At 39.2% G+C, this 19,693-nt stretch overlaps 1 protein-coding gene across 20 annotated transcripts in view; it reads right to left on the minus strand.

Moving 5' to 3' along the window:
• LRRC4C (leucine rich repeat containing 4C) overlaps nucleotides 1-19,693 on the minus strand; it is a 548,895-nt gene that overhangs the window by 100,616 nt on the left and 428,586 nt on the right. For 8 of the 20 annotated variants that reach the window (XM_080396375.1, XM_080396364.1, XM_080396378.1 and 5 more), the window contains 2 exons: nucleotides 14,717-14,802; nucleotides 1-13,552 (listed from right to left, as the gene is read on the minus strand). The exon at nucleotides 1-13,552 is cut by the window's left edge. The gene's annotated coding sequence lies outside the window, so the exon portion shown is untranslated. Of the gene's footprint in view, nucleotides 14,803-19,693 lie in introns of all 20 variants that reach the window. The other 12 variants (XM_080396367.1, XM_080396365.1, XM_080396369.1 and 9 more) reach the window with 3 other exon arrangements.

Consider the following 19,693-nt stretch of genomic DNA (forward strand, 5'->3'; position numbering starts at 1 on the left):
CTTTTCCTCTAACAGACAGCAAAGTATCCAGGCCCCCTACCAGGAACTATGCGTTAATTCACTTCCATGTATTGCAGCTTGCGAATATGCAATTAAAACACATCACTGGGACACTCATCTCCCCTCTTGCGTCCCCATTTCTACACACCAAGAGAAAAAACCACCCATGACAGTACAGCTAAATAACAGGTACTCTTCCTTTCTGAATAACATCATTAAATAAACCACTCCACAATATCACAAGCCAGCTCCAATGACTTCTGCCAGTACTAGAAGCAGACACAGGATCCTTTCAAAGGGCAGATCCTTCCCCACACTGCTAGACTCAAACATGCTGCAAGGCTGCCTTGCAGACCACTGTGGCTCCTGCTATTACTAAAGCCTTCTCATCTGGGTTGTCCTGCGAGGGCAGCACTTTATAACCAAAAGAGGCTTGTTTTTCACTATGATTTTCATAGAGCAGCTGGCAAGGGAATGGCTGGGGCTGCAGGAGAGCCCCTGCTAATGCTTGCCCAAAGTCCAGTCAGCTTGACTACTCTAAAAATAACTTGGTGGGTGCTAACTGCATTTATTCAGAGTAATTTTCCTTCCAGACTGAAAGTGGCACTAATTCCAGCACCCTTCTCTCTCTCCTCGTTACCTCACTAGCAATTAGAAACAAAGGAATATCTCCAAAAGCCAAAGTGAAGGCACACTGACAAGACCGAGATGGAGGCTCTCTCACACGACTGCTGTCCACAGTGCACTCCTTCAATGAATATACTGCAACTTCACTCCTGGACAGCTTGGCTTGTGGGTTTTCACCAGCACCAAGCTCTCTCAAAACAGGCTAAATTCCTGTCCTGAGCCCCATTCAAAATCTTCCTGTCTCATATGGCTAGGGCAAGAATCTTCATGTCAAATGGGAGACGGCATTTTAGGTGACAGGCAAATCATTTTAAAGCCTATATGTAGGAAGCCATGGCAGCATTTTGGGAATCCCTTTCTTTTCCTCTAGTTCCACACAACTGCTTGCATTGGTGCCCATCTAGGGCATTCTATCTTGGGTCTCACCCAGTCTGAATGTTCGTTTTTCATTAATCAGTTCTATCAGGCTGGGAGATACTGTCTCCCAAACACAAAATTTGCTGTTCCAGCAAACTGAACCTGCTCCTGTTCTAGGTCAGTCCAAATCATTCCCAATACGTGAAAAGACACGGACTAGCTAGCTCCTTGCATTGCTAACCTACAGTTTACCAAGAATACCTGAAGTCTGAGATGTGTGATCTCTGACCTGGAGAACAAGTAGAACAAATGGAGCAGGAGTCTCCAGTGGAGCGCTCTCTTTCCTTCTGCATAAGCATTTGGTGTCTAAATATACACATAATGGTGGCTCCCTGTACAGGGCCCAAGTCCCAGCTGCCTGGGGTTATTACCAAAAGGATTGTCCGTGGTTTGAAGAGAAGACAACCCGCAGGACCAGCATATGCTACTGAATGACACACCTGTCAGGCACATGCAAGACAAGCAGCAAAGACAGCCAGTTCTTGCCTCTGCTAGAGGAGATTTGTTGCTCCTCATTTAGCTGGATGTTTGGATTGACATTTTTGGCCATTTGTTTTATGACTAGCACTTTGGCCTCTGGATAAGCCCCAGCACAAATGCTGAGAAATGCTATACGCACTCCCACTTTGAGACTGAATGAGTTAAACTCAGGGTTGTTCCATGTGTCTTTTGGCTACTGTATTAAATGAATCATTCAGTGAAGTGTGAAACTGTTGCCTCTTTAGAAGCAGACAGGCATCCCTAGCTTTTTAATGTTGACAAGGTTTGCCTATTTCAGCCCAAACTGGTGGCTAAATTTTCCCAGTGCTTCCTTATTGCATCAAGAAAATCCTCCTGCTAGTTATTGTACAGAATGAATGAGGCACCTATGGCAGCTTTCTATTGTCAGAAACTGGAGTTGCTCTATCAAATTTTCTGTTTATGTGTTCACTTGACAGCAATCTAGGGAAAAGCTTGGAGATGCCTTTTCCTTAGCCAGCTCCTTTTTCCTTCAGTAATTACTGAGCAGCAGCTTAACATAAATTTAGCTGCTCTATTACTGCAACTGCTGATGTAAGTGTAGCCCACAATAGGGTACAGACTTATAATGATACAAGAAGGAATGGAGAACAGAGTTTTGCACTTATTTTCAGATGCTGACAAACTTATTGCCCATTTAGTGTCCCACCAGGAAGCATGTGCCCAGAGAAATAAATGAGGCTAAAGTACTTCATACTAAACCGATTTAGCTATACTGAGAAAGATGGGAGTAATTGGAGCCGGAAGGAACAATTTTTACTGTGTCTACTTTCCTCTTTTTCTAAACACAGCAGCACACAGGGTCTGCTTTGTTTGCGTGGCCAAACAAAACTCCCAGAGGTTTCCTTAGGAGCAGAATTGCACCCTAAATCTTAATCCTTTACAGGTAGCCAATGTTTAAGAGGCATGACCTCCAAACAGAACCACATGGGACATATTTGAGAGACAGAAGGTCTATTTTTATGCCAAAAGATTCAGGACATTCACATGAAGTAACAGTGGTGATGTGAGTGAATGGAGAAAGAGAGGGGAAAAGGAAAATACTGATATTTATTTATGTTTTTATCTAGGGAAGTTAGAGCTCTGGTTTGTGTTGTTTCACACAGAAAGCTTGTGAAGAGGGAAATGCTGCCAGGAAAAAGCATTAAATTCCGGCTGTACCAACACCTCTTCTATCCCTGCCTTCTCTCCCCTCCTGCAGAGTATTGCAGCTAGAGGAAAGTAAAATGAGTGGCAAAGAGAGTTCTGCACCTTGACTGCCAGAAAATATCTATATCTGTTCAATGGCTCATTTAATTAACAGTTTCTCTTTCTCTCGTTCCAACACTTTTGGCCTAATACTTTCAGCTGGAGCCTCTACATGTGAAGGCCAAGGTTGAGAAGGGCAGAGATGAGGGAGAAGAGAAGGGGAAGAAAGAGAAAGAAAATCCCCTATCTAAAAGCTAAGCAGTCATGCCAGGAGAGGGGTCAGAAGTGGCACTTTTCTCCACAGGAAAACAAGGACCTCTATAACACAGTGGTGTCATCCTCCCTTTATTCCACACCCCCACACCAGATTTCTCCAGGAAGGGAGAGACATTTACTGGTCTGTTACACATCATTGCTGATCTGTGAATCCCACCATCTACAAGCCACTTTTTAATTATTTTCATTATGAGCATAATAACAAAAACCTTCTAACACCACAGTACCCTCTCACTGGTCGACAATCAAAGTAAATCTTCAACTGCCATGAAAGTCCTAGGGGAACCTGAAGGATTCACCACAAAATCACAAAGAATTTCCTAGGAGATCTGGAGGGTACGGGTGGCTAGTACAGCAGTTTCCTAAACTCCCCTTCAATAGAAGAATGTCCTCTCTGCCTGTTACTGCTTTTTCTTAGCAATGGAGTGTAAAACGTGCCTTTTCTCTCAGAGCTGCCTCCTCAAAATCCACTAAACCCCCTTGTCCTACTCCTCCCCGCCCCCCCACCCCAAAAAAAAAAAGCGCCATTCTTCACCTCCCTGCTTGATTACAAAATTTTTCTATTAATACCATATTGATCTGCAATGTCAGACTGGATGCCAGCATTCAGATCAGAGCCCTTTCTGTATTTTAAACACTTGCTAAATAAATAAATAAAGCCCCTCCGTGCACGCAATTCTATGCAACTTGCATCCATTTATACATATGGGCAATCAGACAGCACCCCCCACTCACTGCAGGGGCTTTCTCAAAAGATTTCTTTGCTAGTGAACGTTCAAAAATGCTTTTGAGCCACACAGGCAGGCATCTGCAACATCTTACCAAGGCTAGAGTTTTACTAACAGGAACATTTGAGATACTGTGAGAATTCAGGTCTATCCTTATTCCTTCCCTTCTCCATTCCCAACCACCCCCCTCCAGCCATTATCAAAACCCAGTCAGATTCTTTATTCAGGTGGGGGAAACATCCAAGAAAAGAGGGATAAAGAAGAAAGAGGAGAGCCAATGGGTCACATTTCCTTTTTGAAAAAAATAATAAAATGGAAAGTGCACTTACTGTATCCTCAAAGACTATCCGGCTGGAAATCCAAGCGGTTATGAAAAACCAGGGTGGGGGAGGGGTTAGAAAACTATTTCATTTCAGCAACCAAACCGAAATTAAAAACAAGAAAGGAAATAAAAATAAAGGATATCCAATTGCAATTTCCCAGCAATTTCATTCCATATAGGTGCCAATCCAACCCAACACTGCTGAACTCTCCCCCTCCGGCAATTTTGCTTTCTTCTCTGTCCTTTATTTTCTCTGTGGCTTTCAACTTTTCTGCTTAAAAATGCTGTAGTGGAAATGTTGCTGTTTGCCTTCACCGGAGAAGAGTCATTTAAAATAACAGGAAAAAAACACAAATCCTTGCAGAGGATGAATGGTCCTTCTCCTTTCTGAAACTTTTCATTTCACTGTGGATCCTTTGCCTAGTTTCTTTTTTTCTGAGGTTTTCTGCCTCTCTGGGTCCACTGTTCTCCATTGCTCACTATTTGTTTTTTCCCTGGCGAGCAGAAAGGGCTGTATTTCTTTTTAAGGAACCCTCCATCTGTGTTCTTTTAATGTAATTTTGTTATGACACTTAAGATCCAGGTCTTGCCAGGCAATTTTCTTCTTCCCCCTTCTTTGCTGTACTATCAATTATCCAATCCGTGTGTCTCCACATTTGAACGGGGATTCCCATTCTTCTTTTTCTCTATCCCTCACCTCCTTTAGGAAAGAATCTCCTTTTGCATTTAAATGTTTATTTGTGTCTGTCAAAACAGTAAACTTTTAGTCTCTCTCCTCCCCCCCCTCCAAAGATCTGATTAGATTTCCAATCACAATCCAGTGCGCAATTGGATTTTTGATTTCGGCAAAAAGCCAGCAATCCACAGCATCAGCACCCTCTCCTCGCTTCAAACTCCACGTTATATCCTTTTGCCTTCCCTCCAACTCCTCTGCATTTTCATAATCTCACATTAAATGGAATGGAGGAGGGAGGCAGTAGAGAAAAATTCAAGATTCCCACCAGCTGTCAAGAATAAATCCATCCCCTTGTTATTTTTTAAACACTTAGGATGGGTGTTTTTAACGCCCACTCTCCCCTTTGCCCCCCACACTTCTCAAAATCTTTCTGATGTTAAAACTCCCCCAAGGGGGCACAAAAGAAGCCCGGGGAAGCGCGATTTGTCCTCTTAGCTGTAAATTTCACAAGCACCCTTTGCTTTTCATTTCAGCTTCCTCTCCATCTTTTGTCCAACAGCTATACAGATCCAGCAGCACCGAGACAGATAAACTTCTATTTCTTCTTTGAGGAGAGAGAGGGAAAGAGAGAGAGGAAGAAAGATAAAAGCTCTCCAGTCTCTGCCTCCCTTTTCCTCCCTTTCTCTGTTTCAATGCAGGTCTGATCTCATTTCCAAGCTCAGCCTGGTGTATCTCAGATCTACAAGTTGGATTTCCCTTCTGCACAGCAGTGAGTTAGTCTCCCATCTTCTTCCACATGCCAGTTATCTTCCCCCTTTTCTTCCTTCCTTCCTGCCTCCCTCCCTTCCAAGATGATACATTCCCAGGAGCACAGCCGTTTCGTTCAGTTTTTAGTTTCATCCCTGAAATGCATAGCCCTTTGCACAGCCGAAACCCTTCTTCCCTCCCATTAGCTTCAGCTTGAATTCTCCCTGTGTGTGCACGTACGTACGCATGTATGTATATATCCAGTTCCAGACAGCTGCTGCTGTTGCTGCTGGGAGTAGCTCCGCTTTTCTGTCGCTCTGGTTTTCTCTTACTCCCCACCTTTCAGTGGCACCCCAGGATTTGCAAATGTCCCAGGGCCAGTCTTTCTGGCTACACTCCTCCTTCTCCCCTTCCGTTCTCTCCCCTCTGTTGGTTTTTTTTTTGTGTGTGTTTTTTTTTTTTTTACCCCTTCTCCCCCCCCCCCCCCCCCCCCCCTTTTCTCTGCTTGTGATCAGTAAAATACAATTACCCAATTACCTCCCATCATCTTAGCACTGATTGGTCAATTGCATTAACACTTGATGTCAGGGAAAGGCTATGGGAGCTGCTCCGACGTGGCACTGCTGCCATCTGGTTGACAGTCTGGGAACAAACTCAGGGTTACCTTAAGAAATCTCGAAGTCTGAAAGCAGTAATTGAAAAACAAGGGATCATCTTAAGGAAAGAAATGTCAAAACTCATTTTCTTAAAAGCCTGCCTGATTCTGACGGTTCAACCAGTATTCACAGGTAGCAGCCCAGCCGCTGAAGCAGAGAGAATTACAGTAAAATGAAACGAGGTATAAAGTTGTCTTTGCAAAAGAAGTACAGAACGACCAGTATTCACAGATACAGATTCTAGCCATGGATGCAAAGAAATGACAACAAAATGAAACGACGTATAAAGTTATCTTCGCAAAAAATGGAACAGTGGAAATAATTTGCATGGAAAGACAATCTATTTTCTAATTACAGAAATAAATGTCTAAAACTTGTATACACATAAAAGTTACCTAAAACTAACTTAAACATTAAACCTAAAGCATTTTGGCAGATGATCCAGGCCAAAAGTCCCATGAAGTGCTTCAAGGTTTCAGTGGCTTTAGGTGATGGCTCCAGCGAGCTATTAAGTAGCAGCAACGCAGCAGTGCAATGTCTGGGCTCACCTGTCCAACCGGCCACAGTTTGGTTCGGATGACTTCTGACAAGGATTTTTGAGGTTTCTGAACTGACTCCCTAATTTGGGCTAGCAAAGCACTGACATATCGGTTATGTACTTACCTACTTACCACGGTATGTTAGTTGTACTTCTTATGTATGTCACCTAACATGCTCAGAATTGGACTTTTGTCTTGTTTTTTTCAGGGACCTGAATTCAATTTAAATTTTACAGAAAACTTTGTATATGTAAAGTTAGATATGCTACCCTCTCCAGGATCAAGGGATGATGTACGTGCCAGCATTTCTCCCTCTCAAAATCAGAAAGACATTATTTATAGATCTAACTCCCCCACACAACCCCAAGAAAAAAATTAGTCACGTGCTTTCATGGTAATTATAGCAAACTTCACCTATTAAGCAGTAACTCTGAGTTATTCCATGCATGTGATAATACAGCTAGCTCAGTCCCCTCTCAAACAGCCAACTTTGGTGTGAAACCAGCATACTTGAAAACAAAAGAAAATAATTTTTTAAGTTATATGTCATAAGTTTGCTAGAATTATAAAATCCATAGTTAGACAAGTTCAGTCAAATAACACTTACTGAATCATTAACATTGACTTTCAGATTTATTCTACTGACTCAGTGGGCTTTCTGGTGAGAAAGTTCTACCAGATATAAGTTAAGCAACTGGAACCAGGTCCTGAAACACTGTTAGATCATTTAGCATCTGATCTTACTATCACTGAAATCGATGGCAAACACAAATTACCTACAGTGGGGGGAAGACTGAGTGTGCAGTAATAATGAATAACCCAAAATAATGGTCTTTCAAGAACGCTAAAAAAGACTTTGGGGATTTCTGGAGAAGGCTGCAAGTGTGATAGGAGATGAAGTTGCTGACAAGTAACAATCTTTTTCTCAGTTGGTGAGCTTATTTTGCTCTAGTCTGATTCATTGACACTGCTGGTATATTTTGGGCCTACAAACGTCTTATGAGTCTTTCACATTTTGCAACGTAAACCCCAAAAAAACCACAAAGTCGTTCCTTTTCCCAGAAGGATAAAAAATCACAGCCTAACGTATGTTTGCTCCACTGTGTCTTTAAAAAGTGCTTGAACAATTTCCTGCTAATATTAACGAGCCTGTGAGAAAAAGCAAAGGTTTTTTATAACTGAATTAAACAAATACATGGGCATCAAAAACAGGAGACACAGAGCTTTTGGGGATCTAATCAGAATCTAAGACACAAACATCTGTAATAGCTACAGTATCTCTGTGGATAAAATTAATATTTCGTTTTTTGATGGAAACGTGCACATTTTATTTTTTACGTCATTCAGATTACACCAATATACGTATTTCTAACGGATGCCAGTACTTAAATAAATGTACATGCACATATATAGAAAGATAATATATTTGCTGGCATAGATGTGACTGAACACAAAACTAGTATCCAGACTGTAATATGCTATAGACCATGATATAATCTTCGCTCAAAGTTTATTATTTTGAATACATCAATTATTCTTTATGACCTAATAAACATAGAAGATACAGTGAATAGTTTCTTAGAACATAACTTTAAAGCAATCTGATTCGTGATATTTATGAGATGACACTGCATACTATACGAAAAGGTGAATGTCCTATTACTAAGCAAAATAAAAAGCATATATGTATTATCTGTTTTACAAGCATGCATGCCACCTATGTGTGAAACCTATTTAAAACAAATATTATAGTATTAACACAATAAGTCATTCACTAATCAAACGTTAAAAGGGTGTCATCAGCGCTGGACAGAACTGTTTGTGTGACTTTTTTCCTGCAGCAAGTTTTATATTGTTGCCTCCAAACAATACTGTTTCTATATTGCCTTCAATTTTTTATTTTGCAAGATTTCTGGGCAAGAAAAACTACTAGCTACATGTAAGTTCACAGAGGCCATCCAACATGGTGAACTGATATTCAAAATGAAAGCACCACAGGAAACTTTGGATGACACACATGATGCAATGTTTTATAAGCACTGACAAGGCAAGACAGAGGAAATATTCTGGGCACTACTGTTCAGTTCCTAAACTAGGAAATTGCTACCCCTCATGCCCATTCCCCACCACTGGACACACTTAGGTAGAGAGTAAGTATTAAGAGCAGTTGTTACCTGGTCTTTTCCCTTCCTGGGACCTGCCCTGACACTGCTACCATACATCTTGCAGAATTGTCACTGCTGCTATGGTACAAAATCCTAAACACACAACAAAGGTCACTGGGTGCTGATTCCTCTTGTGGACCAAGATGATCATCAGTCAAAAAGGTGAACTGTGATGAAAACAAAATACAGACTGGCAAAGGAATTTTGATTTTCATATAATGGGACAAGCTTGTCTGATCCTGAGTGTGGGATGATAAAAAAATTCAAATATATGTACTGGCAAACTTTATAAATCATGTAATATAAATCTTAAATCACATAACAAACATGGACAACAGCAGATTGTTATAACACACCTTTTCCTTCTTGACAGATGATGTGAGTTAAATAACTGAAGTTCCTTGTGTGATTAACGCTGAAAGAAACTGGTGGGAAAGACTAGCTATTCACAAATGTTGGTCATTTGGTGAAAGAGAAATGTGATTCAAGCCTAAGAAAAGAGAATTCTGACCTGTAGACAAAGGAGTAGAGAAACTTTAAAACTGAATAAGCATAACGAAAATTTAAGGAAAAGAGTGAAAGCAGAGAATTTTGCTTATAAAAAGTCAAGTGAAAAGCAGTTTCAAGTTTTCTAAGTCAGTGACAGCCCTGCCTTCCTTTTAAATAAACATGAAGAAATCATAAAGGTAGCTGTGGAACATACTATCCTTTCTATTTTGTTAAGCATTGCTGACAAGAAACTGCTTGCACATGGGGATGGTACTTGAATCTTCTTACAGCTTGATACTTTCAAAAGGGAACAAAAATGCTGACAAACATACTTCTGACTGCATGGATCTAGGATCAAGCTCACCAGTCAATTTAGGGATTCAAGAGAGATCCTAAAAATCTCAGAGTATATAAAATGTCCTACTTATCTCACAGGGAGACTGTGAATTTTGTAATGTAATCAAAGCTCATGGTATATGTTTTCCCGTATATGTAATTTCACTGGTTATTGTTCAATTCTTTTGACATGGACAAGTGGACAAAATGAAATGGACAAACCCCCACTAAAATCAGGGGTATAACCATCAAAATTAGCAGCTGACTATAATATTGCCTCATTTATTAATTTTCACTTGGTTTTGTTCTGGTGTTTACAGTTCTAGTGAGAAATTTTGTTTCATAGGTAATTTCTGTTGCGTACAGAGGCTTGGAAGAAATAAAATATATCCTCCTTTCAGGAAAATTTGGGTAGAACCACAAGACCTGATTGTGACACATGGAAGTTTACATGACTGTTCAATCAGCTCATCTCTCCATAACAGCACAATATCTATTGTTTCTGGTAAAGATGGAACTGAAGGGTGGTTTTCATTAAGTTGTTTACTTTTGAAAGGAACCATTTTCTCAGAACTTCTCCATGTTCATTGTCCAGTTGGGTTAAAGAACAAGTTTAGAATTGTTCTACAAATTTTCATCTTTGATGTTAAGAATCCATCACTGAAAAGCAACCTGCTATCTAGAAAGACTTTCTAGAATTTCTGCTTACGGAACTGTATCCTGTATTGTCAGTGTTTCCATTACAGCAGAGACAACCAATTCACCAACGAGCATCTCTCCTATGGAGAAAGGCTGACCGAGCTGAGTCTGTTTAACCTGGAGAAGAGAAGGCTCAGGGGAATCTTATTAACGTCTACAAGTACATGAAGGGAGTGTGCAAGGAGGATGGAGCCAGGGTCTTCTCATTGGTGCCCAGTAACAGGACCAGAGGCAACGGGCACAAACAGAAACATGGGAAGTTCCATCTGAACGTCATTAAACACTTTACTATTGCGAGAGTGACCAAGCACTGGCACAGGTTTCTCAGGGAGGTTGTGGACTCTTCCCCCTTGGGGATTTTCAGAAACCATCTGGACATGGTCCTAGATGACTGGCTCTAGATGGCCCTGCTTGAGCCATGGGATTGGACCAGGTGAACCTTCAGAGGTCCCTCCCACCCTCAGCCATTCTATGATTCTGTAATTTGATAGCTTGTACAAATATTTACATAGAAGGAAAGTAAGCCTTATACTTATTCGGTAAAAATATTTTTTTCAAATCTGCTCTCAGATTCTCTTATTCACCTGTGTGCCTAGAAGAATCAAGTGACTAGCATTCAACTCAGAACTAGCAGAGGAGACCTTTTTTTTCTAAAACAAATTCTACTTTGAGAAAAAAAATATGAAAAAGACAAACCACTAACAAACAAAGTTAAACCTCTCCTAACTTTGCCCTTTGGATGGTTGTGTCACAGTTCTGACACATATATTTTCACAGCTAGCATTAGAACATTTATGGAATTATGTCCCTGTCAAGAGCTTACTCTTTAGGTTTGGTAATTGCTATGAAGTTTATTGCAGCATGACTTCAGGGTACCTAACATTTAATAGAGTTAGGGTGTTAAAGCTTAAGAGTATACATATATTCATGTAAGTAACTACATATTTAAAAAAGGAAAAGCTTCCTTTGTACCCAGCAGAAGAATTCTGATTCCACTGAGATCAATGACAAAATTTTTGATAACTTAAATATGACCACAATTTTACAAAGCATCTTTTTTCATGTGTGATTTTAAATTTAAACTTCCATTCCAGACTGTCTGTGAGCTCAGCACGTTGAAGATCAATATCAACTGTCACTCTAACTTTTTTGTTATAGTTGTTCCCCAAAAAATGAAGAGCAAGCTTTTTCTGTTTCTGAGTCACTAACAGCTCCTCACAACATGCATCCACCCAAACACATTTTGAACAAAAACACTATTAACTCACCTTCATTTCGTTAGAAATAGACTGTAGATATTTTCCCTGAAATATAGGGCATAGTTAGTTGGTACTGTAATAGCAGTCATGTTGCCCTTCAGTACTATTTATTCACATGCTATTCCAGTTTTTCTTAAACTAATTAGTAGAGGTTAGGAAGAAGTGCATGTCGAAAACACTATGCTATGACAAAATAAAATTCCAAAGGAGGATTTTCATGGCTAGTAACCCTAGCAAAGAACAGCACCTGTGCAATACTACTATTGTTGTTTTTATTGTTGTTGCTGTTGTTGATAATAACATTAACAATATTATTATTATTAATAACAATAATAGCACTATTAATAACACTATTATTATTAATATTTTTTATTTTCTTGTTCCAGTTCTTTGCAATAATAATGTTTTTCAACTTCTTATAAAATGTGAACATTTTGGACTGAAATTAACTACTGTATTCAACATGAAAAAAACTGACTCACAAAATGGCTTAGAAAAAAAATGTCAAGTGTTTGCACTCTAAAATAGTCCTGAAAAAAGTGGCCCAAATCCTCCCATTTTCCTATAGCACTAATTTCAGGTTTAGAATTTGAATCTAGACAAATTCTCTCCTTTACAGGAGTGGGTGCCACTGACATTAACCTGTTGTAAATTCACTCCATAGAGAGGAATAACTCTTGATTTCAATAGAGTATCTGCAGATTAATGCAGGTGTAGATAAGAGTAAAGCATGGTCCTTCATTTTACATTCATGCCCCATCTAATATGTATTTGGTTTTGTAAATCACAGAATCATAGAATAATTGAGGTTGGAAAATATAAGTAGAGTGAAAAAGGAAGACTTTTTCTTCTAAATTGAGCTTTTAGGAACATAAAACTTAAGAATATAGACAACTAGACTTGAACATGAATGACGCATCACTTTGGAAATAATGTATTTACAGTGTGACAGCATTTTTTTTCTTCAGTGAATTTTAAATAGCAAGTGTATGATACTGTGACATAGAGATGAATGTATCAGACATCTTAATTTCTTCTGTGTAGATATTGTGACTGGAAAATACAATTTGCATTTATTGAGAATAAAATCTTAACTACATATGCTTCAAAACATTACTAAAAAACAACCTAGCAGCCATATTGTTCTAGCTTGTCCTCATGTTTAGCATACATTCAAAGTGAAATTCTAGTACGGGGAAAAGACCTTCAGTTTAACCTCTGAGCCAAGGAAAAAGTAATATAGCAGATTTCTAAAATTTCTTCACAAAAAGGGTAATGACCTGCTTTAATCTGCAAAATCCCAGAGAAAGTTATAGCTTTTAATACACTGGGAAGGAAAAGAAATGTTGTATGCAAAGAGATCATTGACAGAGATACTTGCCAAAATGAAAAAAAAAAAAAAAAAGCTTTTCATGGGAGAAATAACTTTTATTTTTAAGATCTATTTTCAGGTACTTATTATTTTTTAAATAAATTACTACATATCAGCAGCAGCCCCTGTACCTTAAATATGGACATCATTTTTACATATCAGACTAATTTCTACTTAGCCCTTATCAGTCAATACAAAAAAAACCCCACAATGTAATTTTTATAGTAAATTTTTTCAACTTTTTTTTTTCTTTTTTTCCCCCCCTTTTTTTTAAATCACTAATGGTTTATCTTTGGCCATTGGAAAATGACAGAAAGGGTTTTTTTAGACTTATCCAAATTCAAATGGACTGAGATACTATAATGCATATTCACATACATAAGAACCTATTTTCTTACCGTCAGTGCTTCCAGGACTGTGGCCAGTGATGACGACATCAAAAGCGTTATAGCCAGGACTCACTGGGATTGTATTTCCAGAGTCTTTGCATGATCTCAATATAGGTTGCTTGATTTTTCTGTATGCCTGTTACCCTACCTGTAAAATGGAAAAAAATACTTACTGAATATATTAAACAAGATGGACTCACCAATAATTGGACTAGGGAAAGTTTCACAGTTGAGTCATTGCATGATGTGGCACCATTACCACAATATGATGTGCTCTACACCAGGCAAGGAAAATAGGAAAAATATAAGGCAGCAGAGAAGTTAAAACTTCACTCTTCTTAATAATTATAATTATTTTCTGTATACTAGCAGTGAACACCTGATATTAAGTCATTTAAGATCTCTGAATGCATTGTGATATAAATGTATTTTGACAGACATTGACTCAAACTAGATGGATGAAAAAGTCAGGGAACAATTTAGGACCTAGAATGAATGAAGGCAGGAATCACCACATTTATACTCACAAGTGCTCTGAAATATGGTATAAGTTAGTTAAAAGACCAATCTTCACCTTCAGTTCTCTGGATTTTCTTACGTGGTGTTCAGCTCTCTCTTCAATCTCCACATTTCCAGTAAAAGTGTACATTGTTTAAAGATCATATGAAATGTGAAATATCTAATTGTCTTTCAGTATCATCTTAAAGAGGTGGATGAAAACCGCTGACAACAATAATGAGCCTCTTGAAATTCTTTTGGAATTAACTTGGCTAATGCTACTCCAGAATAGATCAATAACCTGCCTAGCCCACTATGGCGTCACTTCTAAAGAGAATACAGAATTATTCCATAACAGGTAGTTCCACAACTTTCGTTAGAAGTGGAAGAATAGCCCAAACACTTTTGCATTGGATTTGCGCTTAAGCCCTGGAACGGTTACAAGGGGAAAATGTAGCTCTATATTTTGGAGACAATAAGAGGAAACAGGTTTGATACAAATAACTGTCCTTGTCCCCATTAAGACAGGATCCTTTGAGAAGTTCTAAAAGGAACTTGTAGTTGAGAACATTTGTCATTCTTTATTGACTACATGTTAAAAATCCTGATAAGAAGTTAAGAAATCCTGTCAGTCATAACTACTGAAAATTATGGCAAGAATAATGATTAGTTTAAGAAAGTGTGTGTGCATGCGTATGTATGCGAGTGTGTATTTATTTATTTATTAATCAATATCACTTTAGACTTGGTTTTCCTACCATCTCTCCAAACTTCATTCCCAGTGGGTATGGTACAGTTTTAAATTGCAACTCACCTTATTGAAGCATGTCTGATCTTCAAGATCTAGGGAAGAGTTTCTTGTTAAGGGAACTATTTCTGGTGATGAAGAGGATGAAAAACCTGCAAGGAATGAAACATTGTTTTAAGAAGCTCCACATCATGATTATAGGATTGTTTGGGAGTAGGAAAAAAACCAAGAGATGATATACAGGAATCTGAATTTGATCAACACTTGTACCAAGTGCTTTTTGGGAATTTTCAGACCTATTTCTCCGTCCTTGCACTTTTCCACTAGGTGAGATTGAAACTGCATTTCCTTACAATTGTATTTGCTTTACACTGCTTTGTAGATATAGATGGAAATTACCTTCAACATACTAATAAAAATACCTATCATTTAAGAGATAAGAAGTAGTATTAGCATCAAAGTTTACAGTACTGATGGTCTTTGGACAACAAGTAGAGGTAATATTAAGAAAACTAGAATACTAGGATGAAGTTTCAGATTTTACAAAAATTGCTCACAAATACATTTGGTGTTAATCAGGAGGTCAAGGGATGTGGGCTTTCATTTAAAATGCCTCAAATGGGCTCTATTTTCAAAAACAGGCACAGCAATATTTGTTAAATCCAGCACCATTTAAAATGCATTCTCCAAAGATGAGCCAAATAAAATGAATCAACACTTTTGGAAAACACATTTAATAACTCCATATATGAATGCATAGATCTGGAAGCAGGAATTAACCATCTGTGGTCCTAAAGTACATATAGTATATTTTATTAGAATTACTTCTCTGGAATCCTAGTAAAATGTAAAATTCCTTTTCATTGTTACTGCATTTTATTGATACATATATGTATCTCTGTATATACATGTTTGTCATGACTGTGGTAATGCTTAAATGTTATCATTAGCACATTTTTAATGGTCAAAAACACTGTAGGCATGGATATTGTCATAAAAGTACTTTTCAAATACCTGTGACTTAAAAAAGAGAGAAAATTTCCCTTATAATTATTCTAAAATAATGTAGATTGTAGCTATCACAAAGTATATGCTTGTTAAATCTACAAAAGAATACATTGGAATGAGAGGCAGATGCAGATTGGTCCTTGAACTTGACAGTTTAGGATTTTCTGCTTTTATGTAGGCAGGGTGGCACTGGCATTTTCCCATTAAATTAATGTGGTTTAGATCAGAAGTTCCTACAGTTCACATAAGAACTCAAGCTTGCTGAAATTCTTCAGTTTAAACTTCTCTGAACAACATCAAGACATCACTAAACCTGACTTTATTCTACAAACAAGGCCTCTAGAGTAGATTTTTAAAAGTATTCAGGTGCTTGAACGTGTGGATTTGGAATGTTCTGTGATTTACAGATTTTGCCCAAGTGCATTAATCACCTAACTCCCTTATGTCACCATTTTTAAAAGCCTTTCAAACAAGAACACTGTTTGCTAATATAACAGAAAATAAAACATGCTAAATGTTTGAGGTCCATGTGTAACCTTGCAGGGATAAGGAGTATTTCTTATAGTTAGTCAGCACCATTCATGTCAGCTTGATCATACCAAGATATCAGTGGCTATCCCATTTTTTTAAAGACTTAATTTCTATTTCTTACTTCTTTTGCAAAAAAGAAAACCAGCAGCTTGTCACTATGGTATTAGGTGGGAGGCAGTGTATGGCTGTGTAGCAGGATTATGAGTCAGTCATTAAGCCTGCTGGTCAGAAAAAAAAAAAAAACCAAACACCAACCCCCTGAACAAAAACTTGTCATAATGACTGGGACAATTTTATGCAGAGAGAAAATACTAGACAATATACTCACAGATTCAAATCTATTTCCAAATACTTTAATATTAAGACAGAGAAAACATCTGAGATACCACTTCACTACCTTGCTGCAGAAAACTTCAAATGCCTGCATCTTACACATTCCTTCTTTAGCAAACTGACTGATATTTACTCTGGGCAAGTTCTGTATTATGCCCATGCCCACCTTCAGGATTTGATTCTGTAAGGTATTTAAGTGGGATATTTATAGGGCAACCATGCTGATGAAGACCTCGTATGCTAAGCTTTAGAACGGCAAGGATTTCTGCTTTGGTTAAATGAGAACAAGTACATAAATATTTTCCAGCCCTTTGCCACAAAACTGTGTGGGAGTACAGGAGTTTGTTAGGAAAGGTGCTAGAAGCAAGAGGTAAGTTAAGCTCTACTTGCAGCTATAACACATTATTATTCATTGCACGGTGTGTCACTCAGGCTGTCACAATGCACAGCAGAGAGCATACACATTATCAGTGCTGAAGGGCACTGAGAGGGATTGCAGAGCCACAGGTCATTTTGGGGAAATACCTCTGTCACAATCCAGGCACACATTTGCTCTTCTTTGCAGAACGTATCTGGCGGCACAAGCTAGGGGATCATCAACTGGTTACTACCAACCAACAAAATTAATTCATTACAAATCAAGACACAGAACCGTAGAATCATTTAGGTTGGAGAAAACCTTTAAGATCATGGAGTCCAACTGTTAACGCAGGACTGCCAAGTTCACCACTACACCATTTTGCTAAGCGATGCCTCTATGTGTTTCTTAAAGACCTCCAGGGATGGTGATTCCATGACCTTCTTGGGCAATCTGGTCCAATGTTTGACCATCAACCACCCTTTCAGTGAAGAAATTTTTCCTAATATCCAATCTAAACATCCCCAGGTGTAAATTAAGGCTGTTTCCTCTTGTCCTGTCACCAGTTATCTTGGAGAAGAGACCGACCCCCACCAGCCTACAGCCTCCTTTTGGGTACTTACACAGAGCAATAAGGTCCCCCTGAGCCGCCTCCTCTCCAGGCAAACAACTCCAGTTCCCTCGGCCACTCCTTGTAAGACTTGTTCTCCAGACCCTTCACCAGCTTCATTCCCCTTCTCTGGACACACTCCAGCACCTCTACATCCCTCCTGCAGTGAGACGCCCAAAACTGAACACAGGATTCAAGGTGCGGCCCAACCAGGTCTGAGTACAATCTGGTTGTAATCTGAGGACAATCACTTCCCTTGTCCTGCTGGCCACACTGTTTTGGATACAAGCCAGGATCCTGTTGGCCTTCTTGGCCACCCGGGCACACTGCTGGCTCATATTCAGCTGGCCATCAACCAGCACCCCCAGGTCCTTTTCTACCAGGCAATTTTCCAGCCACTCTTCCCCCAGCCTGTAGCACTGCATGGGGCTGGTGTGACCCAAGTGCAATACCCAGCACTAAGCTTTGTTGAACATCATACAACTGGCCTCATCCCATCAGTCCAACCTGTCCAGATCCCTCTGCAGAGCCTTCCCACCCTCAGGCAGATCAACACTCCCCCTGCAGTTTGGTGCCATCTGCAAAATTACTGAGGGTGCACTTGATCCCATCATCCAGATCATTGATAAAGGTATTAAACAGAGCTGGCCCCAGTACTGAGCCCTGGGGAACACCACTTGTGACCAGCCACCAGCCAGATGTAACTCCACTTACTACCACTCTTTGGGCTCAGCCGTCCAGGCAGCTTTTTACCTAGTGTAGAGTACACCTGTCCACGCCGTAAGCAGCTAGTTTCTCCAGGAGAAAGCTGTGGGAGACAGTGTCAAAGGTTTTATAAACTCCAGGTAGACATCACCCACAGGCTTTCCTTCATCCACTAAAAGTAGGTCATCTTGTCATAGAAGGAAATCAGGTTCATCAAGCAGGACCTGCCTTTCATAAACCCATGCTGGCTGGGCCTGATCCCCATGTTGTTCTGCATGTGATATGATGGTGCTTGGGATGATCTGCTCCATAATCTTCCCCAGCACCAAGGTCAGGTTGACAGGCCTGTACTTCCCCAGATCCTCCTTCCTGCCCTTCTTATAGCTGGACATTACATTGACTAACCACCAGTCTTCTGGGACCCCCTCAGTTAGCCAGGATTGTTTGTAAATGATGGAGAGTGGCTTGGCAAGCTTTTCTGCCAGCTCCCTCAGTACCCTTGGGTAGATCCCATCTGCCCCATAGACTCTATAGTTACATATTTATAAAGGCTTCCCACAAAAGAGTCAGAATTCTGAATGTAAAGTACTCACTAAATATTATTCAAGCACATCTATCAGTCTTGGAGAAAGTGATCTGAACACAGAACAGGTCAAATGCACAAACAATTGTATGGCTATGGGTGTCAGCACAACATTCTGCATTGAAAGAGGTTAGTAAGTAGAATCTGCAAGGGTCAGAGAAGGCACAAATACAGAAGTTTAAAATCACCCAGGAAGAACAAAAAATAAAGCAGCAAAGTAAGGAGATCAGACAGAGGCATTAAGTTTAAACACACACACAGAGAACAAAAGAGGAGTCAATTAGACAAAGACGACAGTCTGAATTCTTTAAATAATAATAAAAAAAATCTGTATCTTTGAAAATCAGCCTATATGAACAAAACTTTATAAATGTTATTTCCAGTAAAAATTTGCTTCCTCAAGTATTTGCAGAAAATGAAATCACAATGACAAATTCATTTTACACCCCACCTCCATCTTTAAAATGATTGTAATGTTGAGATAACTTCTTCAATCTTTCTGCTTCTCTCTGTCTTCTTTCCCTATATATAGCACAACTCTGGCTTGGGGGTTTATGTATTTATCTATTTTTAAACAAACTTCTGACTGGGAGTCAAGAATATAAAAAAAGTTGAAGTCATACTTTAGCAGCAAGTCAGAGAAATAATTCTCAAACCTAGTTATCAGGTCAGGAAGCATTATTTTAGCGTCACTGCTACCAGCCCTGCGTGCCTGTGTGAGATCTAGCAGCTGGTATGACCATTTCTGAACCTAACCTAGACTTTACTCATGCTAATATGCTTCTTTTAGCATACAGTGAATAACAGGATACAAATCACACTGTAATCTTCCTTGTTAGAACAATGGTTTGAGCAATATTCATTAAGGTACACAGCATTTCCTGGGAAAATAGTGACAGAGGAGGTAATGATCAT

The sequence above is a fragment of the Falco punctatus genome, assembly GCF_963210335.1.
Source record: "Falco punctatus genome assembly, chromosome: 7".
Taxonomy (NCBI): domain Eukaryota; kingdom Metazoa; phylum Chordata; class Aves; order Falconiformes; family Falconidae; genus Falco; species Falco punctatus.